Source organism: Barbus barbus (assembly GCF_936440315.1).
Source record: "Barbus barbus genome assembly, chromosome: 14".
Classification (NCBI taxonomy): domain Eukaryota; kingdom Metazoa; phylum Chordata; class Actinopteri; order Cypriniformes; family Cyprinidae; genus Barbus; species Barbus barbus.
The window spans coordinates 15,070,434-15,092,488 of NC_136742.1; the positions used below are offsets into that span (position 1 = coordinate 15,070,434).

Here is a 22,055-nt window from a genome sequence, read left to right on the forward strand (position 1 = left end):
GTGGTTTGTCACTGTACCCTCTTGAATTCTTGTATCATTTGCTATTATTTGCAGATGTTAGTCTAGAAATGTGGTTCTCAAATATTCCAAGTGGTTTCTGAGATTGGCTGACTTAAGTAATTAAGTAATTTGACCTAAAAAAAGCGCCAACATTGAGTTGATTAAGCCATAACAAGGACTTAAAAGAGTAAATAAAAAAAAGAAAATGATGTCAGCAGCATCATGTTGTTCCAAACCTGTATGTGTTTCTGTCATCTGTGGAACATAAAAGAAGATATTTAGAGAAATTTCAGTGTTTTTTTGTCCTTACAATGCAGTTGTCACCAAAACGGTTACCAATATTCTTCATTCTTCAACATTGTTCCACAGAAGAAAGAAAGTGAGACCGTTTTGTAACTGCGTAAATTTTGGGTGAGCTATCTCTTTAACTGATTGTGTTGACATTAATGTTGTGTTAAAATCTTTGTCATCTCACTTCAATAACACAACTGCAAATCTCGTATGCTGGTGAACAGTTGGCTCATTTGGGTTCATTAGCTAAAGTAGCAGTATAGCTAATTTAAAAATTAAATTAGAAAAAACAGACAGACTGGCAAAATTATGTATTGTTAGAGAAAAAGTGAAGATAATTTGTGCTTATAACCGTGGATTCCTCACAGATGTGTGGTGTTAGGTGGTCTGGAGTTTTTAGTCTGCCAAAAAATAGTCTTCCAAAGTATGAGATCTGGTCTAGAACGACACATTATGAGTCATTGAGCGTGCTTGTTTATATGCATGCATAAATACGAAGAGATTCCTTGTAATCAAACCTAATTAGTTATTAAATATTATTATGTGGCCTAAATGAAGGCCATAAATTTGTTTATTAGAGAAGGAAATTATATTGAGAGTACTTCACGGGGAGTGGAAACTGTGATCAGAATCATTTGAAATGGATGTTTACTGTTACTTGTCATGAAGAAATTATTAAAGAAATGAGACTTTGGTATCTTGTTATGTGGTCCTGTGCGTAATTCAGATCAAAGTTACTAAGCTTTCGTGTTACATTATTGTATAATGCCTCCAAAACAATCTCTTGGGTTAATGTTTTGATTTTCTGGGAAAAGTGTTATGGATGATGAACTCCCAGTGGTTTGGGATGTGGAGGCTGGGGATAAAAGCAAGTATTGTAGTAGTAGAAGCAAACTACATGTGGTGGTCAGTATGTCTTGGAAGTAATCTTAAAGCGTTGTTTTTCTGGTCAGTTGGTCTTGAAGGCAACACTCTTAAAAATAAAGGTGCTTCACGATGCCATAGAAGAACCTTTTTGTCTAAATGGTTCCATAAAGAACCTTTAACATCTGAAGAACCTTTCTGTTTCACAAAAGGTTTTTTGAGGAGGAAGGTTCTTTATATTATAAAAAGGTAAGGAAGAGATGGGTCTTTAAAGAACCTTTGACTGAATGGTTCTTTATGGAACCAAAAATGGTTCTTCTATGGCATCGCTTGATGACAAAAATACTTGTGAAATATTAATTAATAGTGGCAAACACTCTTGGGATGTAGGTTGTGTTTATAATGAGTAGCCAATATTATGCAGCACAACTGTTTTAAACATTGATAATAACAATAATAATAAATGTTCCTTGAGCCGCAAATCAGCATATTAGAATAATTTCTGAAGGATCATGTGATACTGAAGACTGGAGCGAGTAATGATCAGTAACGTTCTCATCACTGGAATAAATGACATTTTAAAATATATTAAATTAAAAACAGTGGTAACACTTTAGGGACCAATTCTCATTGTTAATTAGTTGCTTATTAGCATGCCTATTATTAACATATTGGCTGTTTATTAGTACTTAAAGCACATATTCTACATGACCATATTCTACATCCCTAATCCTAAACTTAACAACTACCTCACTATTAAAAAGCCGCAAATTAGGAGTTTGAGGCAAAAGTTGTAGTTAATGGTTTGTTAATATAGCGAGAATTGGACCTAACATGGAGAACTGGATTTAACATAAAGTTTGAACTAAATGGTTATTTTAAGTTGTAATAATATTTTGTAATATTACTGTTTTGATTTGGTTTGATTTCTCTTGTCCAAATATTAAACACACCCATAAGTTCCTTAAACTATAAACTACTGGCCACGCAGTAATTCTAAAAGAGCACACGAAACAGATCTTGATTAACCTACTTTGATTTGCAAGGATATCTTATTGTACTTGGAAGGTATTACAGAATACGTAGCCGCTGACACAATGCCGTTCTGACCTTGTTGGCTCTGTTCAGTGTCAGGCTTTTGATTAAAGTGTGTTCATGGAGGATAGCATCTGGACAGCACTGTGATCAGTAAAAAAAATGAAAATCTGTAAAATATGTAGTAAAAAAAGTCATTTTACAATAAGAATTGATTCATTAATGTTAGGTAAGGCATTAGGTCATAAACTAATAATGCACAATTCATTGCTGCATTTTTTTAAATCTGTCAATATTAATTGTCTGTAATATGATAATGATATGTTATGATCCAATAATTCATGTTTGTTGTTATTGGTAATGGCTAAATAATCTTATACAGCTTGAAATGTAAAAAATGTATTTGTATATGTAGAAATTTACACTACAGTAAATTAATAGATGCTCAAAGTATTGTTCAATATTACTTGCTAATGTTGACTAATTCAAACTTCAAATGTAGTGTTGCCAAAATGTCTGAAACTGATGAGGATTTTTTTTAAATTAAGCAATATGGTGCTTCTTTCTTCCTCAATTTGTGCAAATGGCCTTTAAATGGCCTAGGCAAAGTCTCACCACTTCCTGTTTGGTCTTGACTGTTGACTGGGGCAACCAATGGCAATAATAACATTAGATATCTTGTTTTTTCCTCTCTTTTCTTCTTCATCTTCATAATGTAGGCTTATTTAGTCTCTTTCCCTTAACGTAACTTGGAGCTTTTTTCTCTTTGTGCCTTTAGTTTATTTATAGAATGTTTGTTTGTGTACTTTGGCCACTTGTTAACATTGTTAATTGTGTTATATGTACGCATAGTTTTAAATGCATATGCTTATGAGGCCATTAACCGGCAGTTCTCTGATGTTTGCTTTCCATTTGAGAATGATTTTGGGTCAAGAGGCCATCTGAGTTGTGGTTCTCTTGCATGCTGCCATTTCATAAGACTCTTTGAGATTGTCTTTCCTGCTTGTCAAATGACATTCGGTTCAGCCCACACAGATACCAAGCCCTCTAATGAAAATTAACTTTCCATTTAGAGACCTTCAAACATCTCCTGTCCATATCTGATCTGCTCATGTCAGTCAGTCAGACATGTGACAGTAAAGGCTTGTTTTCTATACTGTTTCCCATTTCCTGACAGCTGATGCGTCTAATTTCCGATCTGTAATTGTTCAGAAAAGTTCCACTCATGGTAGTTGTATTGGGTGGTCCAAGGCAATCTGGAATTCCCTGGCATTTTAATTTTTCCACAGTCAACCTACATTTCCTCCTTGCTCTTCAAGGGATGAAACTGGAGCCGATATCAGTTTGGTTTGGCAGTCTCCAAGGGACGCTATGGCCCGAATCTGGGTGCCAGCCTTGTGTCCAGAGGGACATGTGACTGCATTGTGGGAGTGTGGGTTGGAGTGACGAGTTCTTTTGGATGCCCAGAGCTCTCAACATCCACCCACTCCACTCAAACCCGCATGTATGTATGCCTCCATCTGCTCGCTGTACACTCTCATGCTTTGCCTTTTATGTTGGATTCTGCTTCAGAGAACTGTTTCAGATCAAAAGCATATTACACTTAAGTGTTGGCGGTAAAGGCTGTTTTGGTTTACAGATGTCTTGATGCAACGGAAGTAGCCACTGATTCTTTCTTCCATATTATGTACATCCAATTGAAATAGGTTTTTGAAAAGAAAAAAAATGTTTGGATGGGGTCTTGATTCTGTCCATCAGTTGTTCATTGGACGGAGGCAGATCTGAATCCAAACTTGCAGTAAATTGTAAGAAAGGGTTGGGGTTTGTGCGAACAAACTTATAGTGATCTGTAATTTTCACCAGAAGATTGAATAGATGAATCGTTCACGGTAAGAAAATAGATTTCAATGTGATTTTAATGGTGAGGGGAGTAATATCTTTGCCAGTGGTAGCAAATGGAACTGCAGTTTGTGCAAGTGGCTAGAAATAGCAAAATGTTTAAACGAATGGTGTGAGTTTGGGGCTGGAAACTCCAGTGGTTTTTTCTGTTCTGTTGTTGCTTGACACAGAGATGGTAACCAGTTTTAAAAACATTGTAAAAGCTTTATAACAGTGTTCGTTTACAAGGTTTTCTTCCTTGCTAATGTTATTTCCGGGTTAAATTTGATTTACCATCATGTGGACTCAATAAAGCAGTTTTATCTTTGCCATTCTAAATTTGATGCATGATTGCTCTTTTGGTTCCGTATATAAGCAGCTGTTTGATTTATCAGGTGCTTGGTTTTCTGGATGTTGTAAAACAGTTGGCAAGGAACCATCACCTACAAAGTCAAAACACTTGTAAATTAAAGAATATGGCATATTGCAGAGGAATATGTCATGTGTTTTCATCAATTTGGGTCCTTGTTGATTTGCCAGCTAGGGTTTATTCTTTTAAAGTTTGGCTTTTTGCCATTTGGGAACATTATTCAATGATAATTGATAAAGCAAATTTTGCAAGTGTTTAGCTCTCACATATGTCATGAAATCATGACGTGGAGATGAATCATTATAATATTATTATTATTATTATTATTAAGTAGTGATAATAATAATAATTATTATTATTTATAGTCATTCATAAATAATCAATCCTCTGGTCATAATTGTGCAGCCTACAAACAATATTAATATATATTTTTTCATAATAATAATGATCTTAATTATTTTTTATTTATTTATTATTATTATTATTTGATTTGAGTTTTTTAGTCATATTGATGTATAATCACATTTTTTGCCACATTGTGCAGATCTACAAACAAGCACAGCAAACCTGGAGGGTTTTATTTACAATATTTTATTATAAAAATACCCTCCAAAAAAAAAACTAAATTGTGCAGTACTTGAAATAAGTTAAAGGGATAGTTCACCCAAAAATGAAAATTAGCTAAAGATTTACATCCTAGGTGTGTCTGACATTCCTCTTTCAGACGAACACATTCGGAGTTATATTCAACATTGTCCTGTCTGTTCCAATCTGTATAATTGCATTGAATGGTGCCCCTGTTTCTGAATCCGAAAAAAAAGTATCCATCCATCACAAAACTACTCCACACGGCCCCGGGTTGTTAATAAAGGCCTTCTGAAGAAAAACGATGCGTTAGATTAAGAAAAATGTTGATTCTTAAAACTTATAAACTGAAATGTGCAGCTTGTGGTCTCTCAAGCAGGCACGTTCACAACAAGGCGGTCGAGCGTATGACGTAGGCGTAACGAAAGATGAACGTAAGATCCAGGGAGAGAGTCATGACAAACACGCACGCACAGAGGAAAAAACAAAACACCTGTCACAAACTTATTTAAACATCCCGGGTATCGACACGAACGAACCATTTTAATCAAAACAGATACAATTGACTTGTTCACATGGTTTCCCTGTGCTGTACACAAAACTTGGTTCTCGTGAGTTTACATGCTTCTCCCTGGAGTTTACTCTCGCGAGATTACAGTCTTCTTTCCGGATCTTATGTTCGCCTTTACCTACATCATACGCTCAACCGCCTTAAGAGACTGGAAGCTGCACATTTCAGTTGATAAAGTTTTAAGAAACAATATTTTTCTTTAATGAATGGTTTTGATTCAGAAGGCCTTTATTAACACCCCGGGGCCGTGTGGAGAAGTTTTGATATGCGATATATATCTGTTTATAATACACATTTTAAAATTGTATTGCATGCCTGCTTCTGCCATAATAAAGACTCATTTCGAATGTTTATGTGCTTTTCTTCTCTTTCTGCTCCCAGTCGCTATGGTGGAGCAGTTAATTAGATTCAAGATTTTTATTTGTCACAATTATACAGAGTATAACCAGCAGTGAAATGTAGGTGTTATTATTTTTTATTTAGTATATTATTATTATTATTATTATTTAGTAGGTGTTATTATATTATTATTATTATAAGAACAATTATTGTTCTTTTAAATACTTTACAGCATTTCAGAAATAAATATGTATGCAAATTACACCGAAGTATAATGTTAACTTATGGCAGTGGTTCCCAACCACGATCCTGGAGGCCCCCCAACACCGCATGTTTTCCATGTCACCTTAATCAAACACACCTGATTCAGACCTGAAATGGGTGTATCAGACAAAGGAGAGATGGAAAATGTGCAGTGTTGGGGAGCCTCCAGGAACGTGGTTGGGAACCACTGCCTTATGGTGTTCGGGAATGCTCAAAAAGGGTTTAAACATTGAATTTTTAATAAATTTTTCTCTCGTAAACTCAGAGATGTGGATTCGGACGGCAATTAAATTACCATATGACCTTGGTGTTTGTCAAAAAAACAGTAGGTAATTCGGCCGGGGATTTTTAAGGGGGTGGTGAGAGAAAAACACCGACATCCTGGATTGGGAAGGCATTAAAATCACCAACTACCCCCTGTAAATGGTGAAAATCACCTACGTCCCCCTGAGAAACAATTACCATCCGAATAGGGCTTAAGTCAGCCAATCATATTCAAGCTTGTCATGTCAACTGTAATTGCCTTAGCAACCATTGCTAATTAGCAGACTTTCCTAGACTGTTTAGCGCCCTCAATACACAAATCAAAAATCTCTTCCTGAGACAAGGCTATATTTCTACATTATTTAAATGATAAACCGTTATAGGTCAACCCTTAAATTTAAACAGGCAAGCTGTATTTTGCCCAGCCAGTTTGCTGATATATTTAGTCACCAGACACTTTAATCCAGTGCCACTAACAGTACTATAATTGCTGTGCGATGTCCCGCTAGACTTTTGGGGACAGTGGAGACCGGGGGGTCAGTTTACTCTCAGCTTTTGTCTGTACGTGTTACTGTCTCGAATCTCGAATTTTGTTGTAGTATTCGGATAAAAACTGAAAAATGTACTTGGGATTGAACCTGATCTTTCTGTATTACCAGCCAGTTGTCAGCTCGTGTTCTCAGCTCTAAGATTTCCCTTTTGGGTTGGACGATTTATGTTTAGAGGTGAAACTGAAAAGAGTAACAGTAAGATGTTTGCATGGAAGGACGTTGTTTTGTCACACTGCAGCGGGAGCCCAGTGATTTGGGTGTGTATGTGTGAAGACTCAGAATGACCCAGATGTTTTAGTTGTGATTTCATCTCTAATCAGAAACTCTGGGACGAGCAGAGAAGCGAGCGGGTGGATGCAGAACATTTCTTAGAACGAGACACAAGTTCTGTACACATGCACACACAGCAGCACACCACACATATAAACCATGACCTGGTTTGTTGACGCATCTCAGTGCAGAATAATAGTCAGCAAATTGTGATAAGACGCATTCAAATATTCTTAAAGCTAACTTGCATAATCACCCAAATCCTCACAGAGAGCCCGTTGTCTTTTATGCCTGCAAATGTTTTGTTTGTTCTTTTTGCTCTCAATGATGTTGATATTTATATTTAACTGTCAGAAAAAGTTTTTTTTTTTTTGCCTTTGCAGGGTTTCCATCACCATTGGATTTGAGTTTTTGTGTTTGGACTTAAAACGCTCAATGACAATCTACAGGAACCCTTCTGCAACCTTCCTAACCTAAAGAAGGTAAGATGAAAAATGGTGAAAACGATGGTCTCCAGAATGAACATAATTCAAAGACATTATTGTGGCAGGTGAAGGTGTTGAGTAAACGTTGTTTTTGGCCGCTGCATCACATCCATGGCTTTTTAAATGTAGTTCACGTGTCCTGTGCGAATGGCTACTTAGTCATTTTGTGCTAGCTTTATCTTATTATTATGATATGACGGCCTGTGCTTGTGACAGTGTTGTGATTTTCATGTTGACTGCATACAATCTTGCTGAGGGCCTGGCTCACTTAATAGCTTAATACCCTGCAAGCCCTGGAGATGAAACCACAAATGGCTGAACTGGAGAGAGATGAAGCACAGCGTTGATTTGTGAGGAGGATGCATTTACTTGGTTTAATATATGTACACACAGTTTGCTTTTCAAAGAGAATGGCAACCACAGTCTGTAACTAAAGTGAAGAGCCAAAGAGATGTATTCAAATTTAGAGAATTTTTTTCACTTTTTTTCCATGATAGAGACTGTAGACAGAGGGATTGGAGCTGGTGCATGACGATCCAAAATCAAACTCTTGCCTTCTGCATGTCTATGTGTCTGCTGCTTATTGTAGAGAAAACAATTAATTGAGGAGAACTTCCATGCAAAGTAAATTAGACTTGTTTTTTTTTTTTTTTTACGGTATAGTATTAAAAAGCACACATTTTATGTTTGTGTGTTTATATATATATATATATATATGTATATATGTATATTTATATGTGTGTGTATGTGATGTATTAAATAATAATATTTGTATAAGTGTAATGTCAGTATTTAAACAAATAAATGTTTTTGACATAGGATTATTATGCTCACCAAGGCTGCATTTTAAGTGATCAAAAATACATTAAAAACAGTAATATTGTGAAATATTATTACAATTTAAAATGTTTTCTGTTTTAATAGATTTTACATTGTAATTTATTTCTATGATGGCAAATCTGATTTTTCAGCATCATTACTTCAGTCTTCAGTGTCACAGGATCCTTCAGAAATTATTCTAATATGCTGATTTGCTGCTCAAGGACTCTTTGATGATATTGAAATTTCAAAAGAACAGCAAAATCTAAAAGAGGGGATTAATTTTACGAATTGTAGTTGATTGCACACAATTAAATGAAAAGTTGATACAAAATATACAAAAAGTCATACAAAAATTAAGTTCATTTTAACGCGCTAAATCAAATAAGCAGAATAAATGCTCTCAAAAAACCCTGTAGCTTCTATATTACAACTTCGTTAAAGAACCAAAATCATTGTGGTTGGCCCGCTTAAAGGGGTGGTTGACTTTTTTTTTTTCTAGGCTTGATTGTGTTTATGGGGTTCGGTCAAAAATGTGTTAATGCTTTGTTTTTAAAAAAACACATAATTTACTTTTTTCAACACCGCTCTGTCCCTTCTCTGATAAACGCACTGATCATTTCCTGCTTTTATGAAGCCCCTCCCTCAGAAATACGTGATTGGTTAGGTGCCCCAGTGTGTTGTGATTGGCTAAACCGCCTCTAGTGCGCGTCTAAACGTCCTGCTCCTCAGCTCGGTTGCATGTGCTCCGCTTGTATTGTAAACAATGGCGTTGTCTATATTTCTTATCAGTTTAAGCTCGATTGAGACCCAGAGAATATTAGTGAAGAGGATCGCGCAGAACCTGTGCAAGTACGGCTCGTAATGGTATGTTTGTTTGTTGTCTCATACTTTTAGATATGCTATTATTTGTAAATGCTACTGCTTCTGTTAGCTTTTAATGTACGGATTCACTGAGCTGATGATCTGAATGAGAGCGAGAGATGCAGAGCAGGAGGACGAGAGGAACAGGATTGAGAACCGCTGCTTTAGAACATAGATTTTGAAAGTTGTGTCTCCCATTAGAATCGTTACAAGACTGAATCACGATTCATAAATGAATAGATTTTTACGTGCACCCCTAGTTTTCTTCCTCTTCTCTAAAGCAGTTCAGCATGGCCTCGCCCCCTTCGTTGCTTGTTCCCTGGGGCAGGGTTTATCTGGATTCGTTACGTCACAAACCCGGGAAGTAACTCGTTGTAGTCCCTACGGGCCGTTTTTGATGGCATTAAACTGCCAGAATTTTAAAATACGATATCTCTGCATTGAACTTTCAGTGCTGCAACTTTGCAGATATTGCTTATGCTCAAAACAGCAACATTACACACTAACTTTAAAAAAGTGAAATCGTAATCAACCACTCTTTTAATTAATCTGAAAGGAAAGAGTATAAAGGCCATTTACATTCTAGTGCTGCTGTTGTAGGACTGCTTTTCTCATTGTAATTCAGATTTCGCACAGCTGGTTTGTATAGACTGTGTTTTTTCAGCCCTGCAGTGTAATTTGCATGAAGGATACCATGCTTGCATTTTGTAAATGATGTGTGTAGCACTAAGAACTGCTTCTGTATTTCCATGTGGATGGATGTGGCTGCAGGCTACAGTGCTGATTGGGGATTCAGAACTGAAGAAAAACTTCCCTGGAGATCCCACATACACACACTGTTTCCAGTGATCTCAGTGTCTAGGCTTCAAACCACCTCACGTCACACTCATCTCTGTCTTGTTCTCTCACTAGGAGGAAAAGAAGTGATTGTGCGCTAGGGAAAAACAGGAATTGGAGAAGCCGTATGACTTGGCAGAAATGTCTTCCCTCCATAAAAATGCATTGTGTTGTTTTTGAGACCGCAAAACGTTTTTTGTTTTTTTCCCAAGGATGGCATGGCTTTGCTGACGACAGGCCTTCATGTCTGTGGCATCTAAAGCAAGCCTGTCAGCTGTATGATCATTTTATTTTCTGGCCACTGAAGACCTGCAGGATATTTACGCATCATGTAAGTGTAGCCTGGGTGTGTTAACGGTTCTCTGAACGGTTCTGACCACCGTGGGGGAAATCAAATGCTGATTACTGTAATTGCATTCATTTCTATTGGGAACGTGATGAGACATTTTGTGCAGATTTAGTTATTTTTGAAGATTTGGCAAATATTTCGAAACATTTGGTAATAAGTAAGTAAATGCATAAAAAATATATTATTTTTCACCAGACAGTTGAATTAGGAACTATAGTAAAAGATGATTTAATTTGATAAATAAATAAATCTACTTCTAAGAGCTAAGTTCGCACAGACTGCTTTTGTGTTCCACTACACTGCTTTTTATTGACTATTTTTTTTATGTGTGTGAATGAATGGCCCCTAAATGTGCATGTCTTCGGGAAATATAATGGATTAATCAGTGACGCTTTCCAACTACATTATGATAAATTGTGTTAATATAACACTGAATCTGGTAAAACTTTACATGGTTGAATTGTAGGGTTCTGCTGTATTTCGAAAGAACAAATTTGTTTATTTATTTTTTTTCTGTATTTTGTAATAAGTCTTCAAAATAATTTATCCATTGCAATCTTCTTTTGTCATTTATTTTGCTGGTGAAAGATCAGTTATGGAATTTCTTTTTTTTTTTTGCTGAAAGTGTAAGAAAATAAAACACAACTCTTTGGCTAATTTTTGTTTTAAAACAAATTACTTTTAATCTCTATTTTACCCTTGGAAGTGTATGGATTGAAACCGTTACAACAACCAATTAATGGCCAAACATTTGACATTTCAGGTGATTCAATTATGTTTGCTCACTTTTATGTCTTGTAGTTCTACTGGTTGTTTTTAATTATTTGTTTACTACATGTTTTAAGGGACCAAATTTTATATTAAGGCTATGTGTGTGTGTGTGCTTTGTTTAGCATTTATCATTTAGCTTGGTTTTGATGAGTTATATATGGTAGTTATGAATGATTAATGGATTATTCAGCTCCTCTTGGCGTCCATTATTTATGTATTCGCGTGAATGAGCAGTTTTTGTGTGTGTTCTGAGTCATGCAGGCGTAACAGGTGAGTAAGGGAGAGGAAATAGGATGTTTGTCTGCGTTTGACCTGTGGACACAATTAGCCGCCATTAGACTGGGAGAGGCTCACGTGAGCTCAGCTAGAACAATATATCGAAGCAAACAGGTTCACACGTGAGGCCTTCAAACTCAACCACACAATGTCATTTGATTTGCCCTTTATTATTTTCAATTACCAAAAATAGCTTTCTAAATTTATAGGCCTCATATTTCTGCTCCAAAAATAGTTTTGTTTTTAAAGAAAACGAGGGAGTAATCTATAATTAATATTTGTGATAATTAGCATTATTGAACAACTGCTGCTGAATGAGCTTAATTTTACTGAAACTGGAATATTCCTTAACCAGTTTTTAATATAATAATGGATAAGTACTGTAGGTTGACCTCCCTGAAAATGTATACATTGAACATTGACATTCAAATTTTTTTGAGCATCCTGACCAGCTCAACCAATGGCAAATGGGAGGAGTGCTTGGGAAACCTGTTTTGATTCCGTTTTGGGGGCATTAGCTGTCTACTCTATACCGGTCCATATGCTTATAGAGGTGAATCAGTGTATCACCTGCATAAACAGAGCCAGATCTTCTCTGTAAGTTTGAGCAAATCTGTTTTAATGAGCGGTTTTGACATCTTTATAAGTCACCTTATTTTGCCTCTATTCCTCGTTCCATTCTCCCGTGCTCTCTGCCTCCCTCTGGCTGGGATCACGGCTGACCCACTTGGCGTCAGTGCCAGCAGTTGGCTCTTCGCCATTTCTCTGAAAGACCAGACCAACAGCCGCAGCAACTCCACCGTGAGGCCCCCTGCCAGCTGCGCCATGGGGCCCTGCCAGCTGCGTCGTGAGGCCCTGCCAGTGGAAAGCAGTATTGCTCAGACATTTTCCTGTCTGCAGACTGCTGGACGTTCACGCTAACAAAGGACACTTTTGTGAGATCCAGGCACAGGGGCTTGAGGTTGACTGCTGGCTCACAGAAGGGACTCTAACCCTGGGAAATCAGGGTGTGGTGACACAAAGTGTCCTGGAAGGAACAAAAATGACCTTTACTTGGTGATTATCATGTGCAGGATGGATAATCGGCACGGAGATTAGGAATGGCCACGGGTACTTGGAAATGACAATAGCCATTAAACTATACACATTTTTAAATGGAGCAAAAAAGGTGTAGGATTTACTTGCAACTATTTTTACTCAGAAATTACTAGTAAATTTCGCAAAAAAAAAAAAGAATACTATGAACTGCAAGTAGCCCATTGAATTAAACAAAATTTTGAAGTAGAAAGACTGAAATAGTATTTACTTGTAAAATTTTGTTGATTTTATCTGTTGCGTACTCAAGTAGTCAAAACGACCTGACACAGTTTAATGATGTTAATATGAAAGAGTCTTTGGCACAAACTTGAACCTTTAAAAACAGAAAATGGAATGTTCACAAAGGAAAATATATTTCATTACTAGAGAGTGCTGTTTCTTTTTTATTTTCCTTTTTTTTTTTTTTTTTTTTTTTTAAATACTTATCAGTGGTGTTATTGTTCATGAAGGAGTCTCTCATTTCTAATAATGCCCTCACTACTTCTGTCTTCTGGCTTTTGTCTCTCATAACCTCTCACTGAACTATATTGAGTAAAATGATTTACCAATGTAGGATGTATTTTCTTTTAACTTGCAGAATTGTATTAATGTTCTTTATGGTTTAGGGCATTTCACACAACATTGGTCTAATTTGACTAATCTTGACAAATTAATTTTCCAGTCAATATAAAAAAAAATACAATATTAAATATACCAATTAGCCAACAGTAATTCTCATGCTATGGCCAATAAGCAATAAATGACATTTAATAATGATCATTGATAAGCAATAAGTGAGATTACAATTCTTTACTATTTTGTGTAAATGAATTAAAATAAAAACTAAAGTCATCTTAAATGCTACGAGTGAATTTAGCTAGTATGGGTATTCAATTTTGAGATTTCTCTAAATTTGTATTAACGTTTATAAAGAGTAACTGTAAGACAGCATATATTATATAGTGATATATAATATATTTGTATGTTTATTTTTTCCATCTTACCAATACACAATAATATGTTTAAATTGATTGTTTTTTCTCACCCAATTAGAACAGACCAACGACCCATTTTTTGGATCATGACCCACCAATATCTCTCATTTATTAAATGCAGTGTGGAAAATTTGTGCAGTGGTTTCTGGGTATGACAGTGCATTGTTTTATGGCTGAAGTGTTGGCACTGTTTATATAAACACCTCTCCGCTGTGTTTGGATATTCGAGAACTCATTAGATAGATGTTTACTGCTAGCATCTACTGAACCATTTCATCACTTCATTGTCACCCTGATATTTGTGTGTGTGTGTGTGTTTATGGCTGTAGGATGAAAGGTAAGCGTGATTTCCCGCAGTAAATGTGTGTTAGTATGTTTCTGCTTAAACTGTTTGTGTCGGCTCTCTTGTGTATCTCTTAGTAGCTTTTGTCGGTCTTTAATGTGTGTGAAAGGAGAGCAAAATTTGATTATAATTAATATATTGCGTGATCTTATTTGGATTGTACAGTATGTGCATGTTGCGTCGCTAAAATTGGCGTGTGTTTGTGCGGTTCCTCGTATCCCATTGTGTGCATCTAAGCCGTGGCTGGTTTTAAATGTCGACCGTGGTTGCTTATGGACTGATCGTCATGGTAACGGTGTTGCAGTCATCCCCGCTCCCGCCCTGTGAGAGCATTTGACACAGACGGCAATCCCAGCCTGTCTCTGAAGTACTCTGCTCTGTCACTATCAACACCATTTTAACCGCCACACCTATCAACATGATTGTGAAAACTCCATGTGAAAGCTTTCGGTTTATTGCAAGTCTAAGCTGTTGAACATTTTTGAGAACATTGAGAATCTTTTGGCACTTTATTGGTAATCAATCTGATTCCAAAACAGTTTGAGATGCATTCAATTATGTATGCTGTGAGTACAGATAAAAAAGAAGTATGATTTCCCACTATAGAGGCATCTCTGTCACGTTTCGTAATGTTGTGGTGTTTCCTTTGAGGTGTTGTGTCTTCATTCAGTCTTTTTGTCCTTGACTGTTGTACTTACTATCTGAAAGCTTCAGCATATGTTTGTTTGCAGTGTAAGCACACCTTTTCCTGGTATATGTACCGTGGCAGATGTGCCCTCCATGCCCTTTTTGCAGCATTGCACATCACGTGATACTTATCCTTAATGGTTTTTCCTGCGTACAGTATGTATATGCTTTGCTCATTCTTCAGATTAGGGAACACACATTCACTAATAACTAAGAGTTTTCAACAGTAAACCCCTGATTTGCTGCTTATTGATAGTAAATAAGGCTGTTTTTTTGGTAGTTATGTTTAGGTAATGGGCTGGTTTATTGGTTCTAGAATATAGTCATGCAGAATTAATATAATATATGCTTAAGTACTGATAAACAGTCAGTATGCTTAGTAATATGCATGCTAATAAGCAACTACTTAAGTCAAAAATGTTTCTGTAATTTAAAGTGGTAACACTTTATTTTAAGGTCTCTTAACTAGTTGTTTATTAGCATGCATATTACTAGAATATTAGCCATTTATTAGTAGTAATTAAGCACATATTAATGCCTTATTCTACATCCCTAATCCTACCCAATACCTAAACTTAACAACCTTACTAACTATTAATAAGCAGCAAATTAGGAATTTGAGGCAAAAGTCGTAGTTAATAGTGAATAAGTGTTCCCTATTCTGAAGTGTTACCATTAAAGTGTTACCAAAATATTTACATATATATTTTTAATAGGGCTGTCAACGGTAATGCGTTAACACATTAAATTAATTACAAAATCCGTAACCTGTTCAAATAATTTAACGCAATTAACGCAAAATTACTGATGTACAATTTAAAAACCTTTAACCCAATTTTGCTTCTCAGTTTGCAATCAGATCATTTTAAGCTGCTAAACTTCGGGAAAGTTTTCAGTCCAATGATCCAGTAAGCAAATGCGTTCAGACAATCAGTCCAAAACAGTGCTAATGTAAAGAGAACCAGGCTGATTACATCAGAGAATATATATATATATATATATATATATATATATATATATATATATATATATATATATATATATATATATATATATATATTAGAGAGAGAGAAAACCTCTTTTAATGTGTGCTTTTTTGAATGATTAAGCTATATGGACTTTTTATATCATTTGATTCTTTGGTGTCCTTGAGTCTTTGAAAAGACATTTAAATTTATCTTGAAATAATTCTAGTTATTGTCCTTTTGGTCGTTGTTGTTGTTCTTAATAATAATAATTAAAAACATTACCAAAAACAAAATCTACTTTTCTCTCAAACGTTTATTTATTAATTTTTTTGGAGAATATAGGCTATATGTTTGCAGTTTTGGGTTCAGTGTATTTTGTGTGTGCAAGCTGTATTAAACTGTTTGTGGCCCAAGCAGAGTGCTTCCCCGCTTACAGTAAATGCCTTCTATTTCAGCTCATGTTCCCTAGCCGTTCTCTAAAGAGGTCCAGAGGTGTGGCATGTGAATGGGGTTTCAGGTTGATAAAGGAGAGTTACGGCTAACATACTGCACTGTGCTGACAATGTAACCCATGTTATCTATACGGTAACTACACCTGAAGATAACATGCAAATCTGTCACTAGAAAAGAGCAATTACATGTTTCCAGGGAAAGTGGAGTTGACGTGGACTATATAAAGGGAAAAGGAGAACACTTCTATAAATGGAAACCCAGTCTTCATACCTAAGCATGGGAATCACTAGCCTTTAGGGATTCCTCATCATTTTCAGTGCACAAGCACATTAATCAATTTTTCAAGCTGCGGTCATATTTTTGTGAGGATAAGTATTTATTTATCCAATGTATGTGTGTCAGGTGGTTGTATGTTGTATTTTTGAGATTGATCCATTTACCATAAGTTTTGCAAAAACCGAAGAATCTCTTTTCTACATGATTGTAGTTCGATTGCATGAGTATTGGAGAAAATGCTGAGAGAGAAAATATGAGAGGGAAACGCTGCAGTGGAGGAATTCAGCACATCTATTTTTACCCCGCTTGGTGAGAGTGGTTGCTATGGCATTGCCGATGGGCACTGTTGTCATGCTGGCGTCTCAGTGCGTGCAGAGCTGCACCGAAGATCCATGCTGGAGTGACTCACATCCTCAGAGCTTTACTGACCTACATCTGAGAGAACACACACACGCACAGAGCCTGTAGAGACTCGCTCTGAGGGAGCGAAGGAGAAAAAAGAGAGTGAGAATGTGTAGGCACCTTGCATGAATTTATTAAAAATGGAAAGCAGACTCTGCGGTGGAAAAAAAAAAATTGGATGTGGATTGGAAGGGAACAGAAAAAGCCATGTTTGGTTATCCTGAGACTGTAAGGATACAGTTAGTGATGTCGGAGACTAGGTTTGTGCTGCAGTGAGGCGTTTATTGAAAGAAAAATTATTAGGAATCACTCAACTAAAAATGTTTTTGCAAACCCACATTTCTTGCATGAAAAAAGACTTTTATGATGCTGTCTGATATATGTTGCGATACATATCATTGTGCATGACAATTACATTTTTATTATTTTTGAATGCATTTTTTTTGTCACAATCTTGCAACATCTCTTGAGCTTTATTATTCACTTTTTCTTGAGTCCTCAGTCTTTTTGGGTCTTTATGCATTGATTATCAAAAGATGTATCAAAGTGAGCTTGAAGAATTTAGACGCAAAAATCTAGGAGGGTCGTTAACTTGCATCTTCTCAAAGTTCTTGGAACACACTTTAAAGAGACTTGCATTGCATTCAAGGAATATATTTGATCAGTTCATGCGTTTCCTGAAATGAACTCATAATCTTAACATTGCTTGCTCTTTGCTTTGTAGAACTAAAACTGAAACTAAAACTGTTAAAAAATAAATAAAGCTGAAATGAAATAAATTCTAAATAGTTTGTTACTTTTTCTTATTTGTAAGTCGCTTTGGACAAAAGCGTCTGCTAAATGACAAAAGTAAAAGTAAGTAAAGTAAATGGAAAGAAATTAAATGAAAATTAGAAATGTTGCAGAAACTGAAATTTTGAAAATGAAAGTTGATGCACTAAAATTACTAACTGAAATATAACTAAAACTGCAAAAGAAGCAAAATTTAAACTGAAATAAACATTAATTGAATCTTTTTCAAAATATGTTAATATAGGAATAAAACTAGGAAAAGCATGTAACAAAAGTACAAAAAAATAAAATAAATTAAAACTCACAATATATACAAATGAAAGAATTAAAAATTTGATTACAACATATAACAGGAAATTTTACAATATATTACTGTGATCTATATTGAAATGCAGTATGATTTTTTACAGTATCAGCACTAGGGCTGGGTATCGTTCAAAAATGTTCGATATCGATACCGATACCTTGAGTTCGATACCGGTTCCTGAACGATACTTTTTTCGATACCAATTTTATGAAAACAGTTTTAACAAGATAACATTATCTCAAAAAACTTTGGTTTTATTTTTTTCAGCTTGTTGACATGTATACAGACTCAAAGACTCATCTCCTGAGCCACTGCACAAAGGAACAAAATATAGCCAACACAATAAATCAGTGCAAATAATTTGAATAAAGCTCAAATAGTTTTCAGTTTACACTAGTGCGTGCTCGTTTTAAAACGCATAGCTCAGACAGAATCATCATTTCTATTCATTTATTCTAGGTTGTTAAAGACTTCAAGAAATTTAAAATCTTTATCCACTTTCATAAGTGGATGTTTTATTTTCTTTCACAATATGTTTTGTTATTAAATTCTATTGTAGTATGTCTAATTATTTGAATGCATAAAAACTACTTAGTTTGTTCAAATGTATTCCTAAAACAGCCTTATGAAATGTTTTCAGAAATTCTGTGTTCTGTATCTGGTTTTCAAATGAAGGCATAAAACATTCATTTCATTTTTCTTTTAAATTATTGAAAATAAAACTTTATTTATTTATTTTGGCAAACAAAATTTTACTATTAAAATTAAAACATGGAAGAAATGTTGTGTGATCATTAATTAAAAAAGAAGAGTTTTAATCATTTTAATAGTAGCCTAGTAGTAGCAGTATGTACACTCTGCTGAACAATATTAATATATTTCTGCCGCAGTGTCTTCCAAGTTAATCCGAACTTTTATTTTGACGGGTTTCCGGGAATACCTTTACAGTTCTGTGGCTGTGTCCAAATTCAGGGTCTGCATCCTCCTTAGGATCCTTCCTACCCGGTTGAAGGAGGAGGGATCCTCCGACGTCCGCAAAACCCGGAAGTCGGTGTTTGTGAATTTGGACAGCCTACCCTTCTTTCAGTTCCCTCCCTTACCCGTTGCTCATATCCTGTCGCCTAGCAACCGTGACAGCGCCAAGCAAGAAGCGGGAAAATGGACAAACAAAGAGTTATTCTCCTCATTTTAATTCTTTTGGAAGAAATAAAGCAATTAAATAAATTAAATACTTTCTTTGCTCGTTGTCGGAGAGTTTTTTATATCAGACTACAAGACAGTCACATCCAGGTAAGCCATTATAGCCTATTTTTATTTGTTTTTAAGTATTCTACTAATTTCTCCTACAAATTCATTGAGCCGAAGCATAAACTTTAGCTTGTTTTGTCAGAGAAACTCCTCTCCCACTCCGCTACCGCTCGCTTCGTCCGCCATTACGCTCTGCCGAAAAGAATTATGGGATAGGTAGGACGGGAAAGGATCCACCACACCCATCCTTCCAATTCGGGGAAAAGGAGGACGTATTTGTGGGCCGCATTTGAAGGATCCTACGAATTTGGACAGCCTTCGTCGCGGCGCTGTGACGTAACATCCTTCAAATGAGTACTCCGAAGGATGCAGACCCTGAATTTGGACACAGCCTGTGTGTATATATGACGCAAGTTTTACTCAAATCAAACGGTAAAATGCTCATTAATTGACTCTCACAGCAGTTCTGGAGCTGTTGTTCATGTGTTTATGTCCTCATTTAGTGAGACGGCAGACGCTGAAATGTCACGCGAGCTTCAGTCTGTGTGTAGTAAGCGAAACTGCGCGATATAGAGAGCAGACTGCTCCGTACGCTTTCGAAACGCTCTCGCGGATGTCAAACACTGATCAGTCAGCACCACGTCACTTCTAGTCAAACACACCTAGTGCTGCAGGCTTATTGGCTCACTGACGTTAATGAGATTAACCCCTTAGGTATCGAAATTTGGTACCGAACGACAAGACGTTTTTCGATACTCGGTGGTATCGAGGCAATTCGGCCGGTGCCTAAAGAGTATCGAACTCGATACCCAGCCCTAATCAGCACAGCCATTTTTAAAGTACATTAAAAATGACTACTGAACATGGTATGGAATACGGGCAGCTTGGACATGCATATAAATATCTCCTTTTGTGTTTTACACAAGAAACAATGTTATACAGGTTTGGAACGACATGAGGGTAAGTGAATATTGACAGAATTATTATTATTTTTTTTTTTTACATGAACTGTTCCCTTGAGAGTCAAAAAGAGCAAATGACAATGCAGTGGAATCCGAATATGCAATTACACAGCTGTATATGGTCCATCTGTGACTGCTTGTGTGCAGGTACAATTCAAGATATGCACAACTGTGAAAATATTCCAAGCCCAGTCTATAGCGTTCAGAGCCGTGTAGACGTGGGTGTGTGTGAGAGAGAGAAACCTCATTTGTTTGAGTGTGGCGTGAGAACAGAGGAAGAATTTGTTTGTTTGTCATGTGCTTGTTATCTGGTTTTAACCTAGTGCTTTAGGCAGATCTGTTTTGGCTCACTTTGGCCGAATAGGTAAATGTGTCACTCTCAGCAAGAGAAGAAGCTTGGTTTTGTTAGCCTGTTTCCTTCTGCTATTTCTCGTATTTTCCTTCCCTTCTCGGACTTGTTCTCTTTGACGCTAACTCTGTGTTTTTATCCGGTTTGTGGTTGGTTGGCTGAGAGTTTGTAGACTCTGCGTTTGATTGGCTGAAAACTCCTTTTATTTTCTCCTTGGCGTGTTATTGGCTGCCGTTTGTGGTGAGCTACTCCTGATTTGCTGATAGCGAGTGTGTGGTGACTCATCCCATCGCGTGATTGGCTGCAGCTGCCTGTTGAGCTGTGATTAAGTCGCAGTGGAAGAGAGAGACAGTGAGCAAGAGAAGCAAAAGTAGGTCACTGGGTCAGCAGGTCAGTGAAGCATCTACTGACATCACAGTTACAAAACCATTGCTCAGCCTACTGTTAACGCAACAACCACTCTACAGGAAATGCTGGGGACTGCCTTCCTTTTTCTTTTTCTTTTACTCTTTTGCTTTTATGTCTCGTTTTATCCTTTTTCAACATGAGTTTTTTCTCTCCCTCGTTATTTTCTTCTTGCAAGCCTTATCCTTTTTTCTCTGTCGAACCCTCCTTCAAGGCTTTGCATGCCTTTCTTTTTGTCAAATCTTTTGCGAAAATGACTCCATGTCTCGGTGAACTGAAAATATTCCACTCTGTCCTACATCCTTTTCCACTCCTCCGTCGCCTCTCTCTCTTCACATGTGCCCTTCTCATGTGTTTTCCCAGAATTCCACACCTTCTATTTCAAAGTCTTTTTATGTTGCCTCCAAATTCAAAGAAATCCTTTGGATTCCCAGTGTTGTGTGTTCAACTGATTTTATAGGTTATATTTGTGGCACTGTGTCAGAGGACATTTCCCTGTAGTGAAGCAATTCTTTTTTCTTGTTGAACTGATACCTATAACATTTGTGACTCATATCTGGAAAGCACCTAAATGCAGAATATCTGAATCCTATTTTGAGTATCCCTGTCAGAATTTGTAATATTTAATGATCCCATTAAAATCCAAGATGATCCTCCTTGGATGAACTGAAATTCCCAAAGGATTCTTTTTTTATTCTTGGAGTCCTGGATATTGTAAAATCTTTGTACAGTACAAATCCTACCCAGGACAGTTGAAAAAAATTCCTGGCATATTTCCTTTAAATTCCTTTTGTCATTCTACAAGGATAGTATATTGCTGCTCATAATACTGTAATTATAATATTTTTGGGAGGATGTGCTAGAAAATGTGATTCATGTTTTAATCCCTTAACACAATTCCCATTTAGATCCTTTTGTATTTGTTCCAAATTTATAAAAATGCCAGGATTTGTATTATTATTATTTTAACGGGGTGTGTGTGTTTGATTTATTTTAAATTATTTATTGTTTTTTATTTTTTTTAAATCTTATTGTTTATTGTGTGGTTTTTATCAGATGTGTATTGTGTTGGAATAATGTTTTGCTTCCGGACACTCAAAGGAAATTG

General features: G+C 36.2%; 2 protein-coding genes across 3 annotated transcripts in view; one reads left to right on the top strand and one right to left on the bottom strand.

Moving 5' to 3' along the window:
- Positions 1-22,055, bottom strand: part of LOC306880185 (creatine kinase B-type-like) — a 985,569-nt gene that overhangs the window by 672,060 nt on the left and 291,454 nt on the right. The gene's annotated exons all lie outside the window — the stretch shown is intronic.
- LOC306879863 (circadian locomoter output cycles protein kaput-like) overlaps positions 1-22,055 on the top strand; it is a 63,541-nt gene that overhangs the window by 3,194 nt on the left and 38,292 nt on the right. For both annotated transcript variants that reach the window (XM_079433083.1, XM_079433084.1), the window contains exon 2: positions 7,666-7,764. The gene's annotated coding sequence lies outside the window, so the exon portion shown is untranslated. The remainder of the gene's footprint in view (positions 1-7,665; positions 7,765-22,055) is intronic.